This window comes from Olea europaea, unplaced genomic scaffold (genome assembly GCF_002742605.1).
Source record: "Olea europaea var. sylvestris unplaced genomic scaffold, O_europaea_v1 scaffold1618, whole genome shotgun sequence".
NCBI lineage: Eukaryota > Viridiplantae > Streptophyta > Magnoliopsida > Lamiales > Oleaceae > Olea > Olea europaea.
Genome location: NW_019233817.1, coordinates 37,606 through 41,877, shown reverse-complemented (window position 1 = coordinate 41,877; position 4,272 = coordinate 37,606).

Genomic DNA, 4,272 nt, shown 5'->3' with positions numbered 1-4,272 from the left:
GAGGCATAAATTCTTCTTGAAATTGGTGGATGATTGTTCAAGATTTACTTATTTGTTTTTGTTAAAGCAAAAATCAGATGCTATTCATGTCATTCCTCGTTTCTTTAATATGATAGAAACACAATTCAATGCCAAAATTAGATTTTTAGGTCTGATAATGTTTTTGAGTTGGCATTCACTAATTTCTTTGCTATAAAAGGAGTTTTACATCAATTTAGCTGTGTTGAACGACCTTAAAAAAATTCAGTAACGAAATGCTAGCATCAACTAGGGCTGGGCAAATCTCCCTCGAACCGAACCGTACCCGTCGATTCTCAATTTAGAATGCTAGCATCAACTAGGGCTGAGCAAATCTCCCTCGAACCGAATCGAACCCGACGGTTCTTGTCAAATTAAATACCCGAACGGGTATCTAAATTGAGAACCGACGGGTACGGTTCGGTTCTCGATTCTAGACCAAGAACCGAAGAACCGAATAAGAACCGAATCTTTCTAATTTTTTTTTTATATTGAGTAAATCAAATTATTTTAATTTTAATTTTTTTTACACAAATTAACAATTTCTAAATCCAAATTTTTAGTCCAATAATTTGTTTCATTTCTATTTTTTGGCCCAATTACTCATTTTATTGTTTCATTTCTTAGCCCAACAAGATCTAATACACTAAATAACCCTAAACACCTACACTAAAGTGCATAACGTTGTCTCGACTCTCGCACTCACTCTCGCAGCCTCGCTAACATTTCAAAACATATACAATCATCGGCCGACGCTGTGACCTGTGATCGAAACTGTGACCTCCGCCAACCGAAACTTTGACTGTAGCGATTATTTAAACAAGGTAGTCTATTAGTCTCTGACATTTCAAAATCATTGAATGTATCATTAGTTGTATTTATATAATGTTGTTATAAATGTCAAAAAATTTAATTATAGTACAGAACCGAACCCAAACGGTTCCATAATTATATTTGGACCCGACGGTTCCATTTACTAGATACCCGAAAATTTTGGTTCAGTTCGGTTCTCTTTAGAAGCGAACCGACCCGACCCTTCGCCCACTCCTAGCATCAACACTTCTTAAATGTGGCAAGGGCTCTATATTTTCAATCAAGAGTTACTATAAAATTTTGGTCTGATTGTATATTGGCAGCCACTTTTTTTTATCAATAGAACACTATCTCCAATCTTGAATCACAAAATACCACACGGGCAATTTCCAAGGCAAGTTTTCCTCTATTTCCCTTCAATTTTGGACCGCAATTTCTCATTTATTTGGAATTTGTTTTGAGATCTAAATATATCACGACGATCTACTTGATGAGTAGAACATGTTGATCTCTTTACATTTGTAAATTGACTATCAGATCAAGTCCGAATATTTGACCAAAATTGACCCGAAAGTCATTTTCCACATTTCTTGGTTTTCATACTTAACCAAAATTTTAATCTCTTTAACCAAATTCCATCAGGTTTCGTGTTGTCTCTTCTTGCAGTTCTTGCAACTTGGGTTGCTCAGCTCAACTAATTCCTACATTTATCACCCATATAAATAAATAAACCGTGTTGGAATCACAATAAATAAACCCTTTTGGAATCCCCAATTCCACCAACACACTTCTATATAAATTCATCATAGAGCTCTTCTACCTGTTATTTAGTATATATGTCTGTTCTGTCATATTTTTTCCCCTCGAGTATTTGGAATCTTAATTGAATGCCCCCATCAGTAGAAGTTCAAGGTTTCTTCAACCCAACTCTCGTATCAACCTTGCCCATATTAGGCAATCACTCTGTTTGTTGTTGGTCCATTTGTAGATGGTGCTTTTGACGAATCAGAATGTATTTTCTTTCAAATATACCCTTCAAGTGCTGGTGAGGATCGAAAGCCTTTCTCCCAACAGCTGTTAAATATTGTTCAGTTTTATTAACTTCATATGTTTTTTCATGACATGCGTTTATTGTCCTTTCCTGCTTAATATCAGTTTTCGTAAACTTTAGCACCTTTCTTGTAATTGGAAAAACATCACGGGTCACTTATCAGGTCCTAGGGCAACTAAAAACATGCCTTGTGTTGGCCTTCAGCTACATTCTTCTACACGATCACTTCAGCCAGCGGAACATTTTAGGGATCTTGGTTGCTATAGTCGGGATGATATTGTATTTCTTATTGATGCACTATCGAGAGCCAGCAAAAGAGAGTTACTGAGGCAGCTGCACAATTGTCCCAGGTAGTCATATTCCTTATGTTATAACAAAACTCTTGACTTCTCTTTGTTGAAGGCCAAGGAAAGTGAATTCGATCCTCTAATGACCGTCGAAGATGGAAGTGGTATTTTAACAGATGGTAGAGTTGCAAAAGTCCCGAAATGGAATTTGAACAATGACTTTCAAGCATAAAATTTTCGAGCGATGAAGATTTCGCTGCAAGGGTTTCCATATCTTGTGGATTACGAGTTTGGATATTGAGAAGATTAAACTTTTGTTGGGTACTACTAGAGCCAAAGGTTATGCCTTTAAATGTAGCAGTTTTGTAAAAACTAGGCGTATTTTGATCGAATGGACAATTCCTGTTGGTTATTGTAAATACCAAATGCGAGATTGAGAATACTTTGGCATCTATTAGTGTTTTAGTCGTATAACCCTATATTAGTTCACTCAAAACTTGTATAAATTGATGGATCTGTAGGGAAAATCCCAGGTTTCACCCGTTCGATCGGTTTATGAAAAATGAGGAATTCGGTATTCTCGATTTCAATACCGTATATGCTTTTTATCCGGTAAGATGATATATAACAGCAAGTTACAGTCGTACAACTAATTGGATAATAACAGAATGAACAACAAATCAACTATTGAATTTACTGCAATAAATAACAGAACGAATAATTGAAATTGTAGGAAATGAAATTTCAAACCGAGGCCTGTGTTACACACAGTTTCCTTAAAACAAATTCACCCTCTCACCGTCTGTATTTGAGGTTTAAAACGAGCGTCCGTTTTTCAGGATACAACGGTAAAACCAGTAGCTTCCGAGCATCGCAGAAACCACTCCGGCGAACTGAACTAGTGCCTGAACTACACCACCACCAAGATAGAAATGCAGAAAAGACAGAACTCTATGCAAATAAATTTCTTGTATATTCTAAACTTAAAAGCTTTTGCTTTGGTGTATTGAAATGAGGAAAATGAGCCACTATTTATAGGCTAGGCTACCATTAATGGCAATGACCTTTTGAGTTTCTCATCTTTTTCCTATGTGGGACAAATTCATTTTTCTCACATAAACTCCCTTTTGAGTGGCACACTTTAAGCCTCAATTTCTCATTCATCCGAGCATCATCTTTGGCAAGTAAGTATATGACTTTGATGTACTCACGGAGGAGAACACAAATCAACTTTCATCTTCCAAATTGAACAACCGGGTCCCACTCAAAACTCGTGCCAAAGTTGGCCCATAACTCATTTTTTTTTCCAACAATCCCCCACATGAATGAAAATTGGGAGCGACTCATGCATGTGACACATGACGACTTGTGAATGTGACACATGACGACTTGGTGATATAGTTTAACAGTTGAAACCTGCATAAGATAGGTAGGTGTTAACCCCTTTGAACCTTTTCTTGTGAAAGCATATTTACTCCACTGGTTGACCAGTAGACGCGATGTCCTTGAACTGTTCTGTCGTTTATGTAAACAATGATACACTTCACACAGGATTTTTCCTAACACATTTCAGTTCTCATTATTATGTTCGTTTTGGCCATGAACATACGCCTGGTTTTGTACAAGAATTGCGCTCCACACAATTCCCTTAGAAGCGGCCCCGCTTCTCTCTCATATAGGTGATTTCTTATTACAAGTAACCTGCATTACTTGGCTCGATTTTTGACACATTAGAATCATTAAAAGCCTATTGCTTATCCTTCATCTTTACAGGCATCACTGTCGCATCACAGGAATGGACAAGAGGTAATATCCCCCACAGTGATTCTATCAAGTCTTTACAATTAGGTTGTCCCTTTGAACCTAGATCTTGGGATCTCCAGTCAACTAGGTTGGATTTTCCTTTGTATTAACTTATCTATTCAAGGGCTTAAGTCCCATTCTTCTCGATGATTTCTCAACTAACTCTCTATTTAACCCTTTGGTTAGCAGATCCGCAATGTTATCCTTTGACTTTATATAATAAATAGTGATAATTCCAGTTGAGAGTAGTTGCCTAATTGTATTATGTCTACGACGTATATATCTACACTTACCATTATA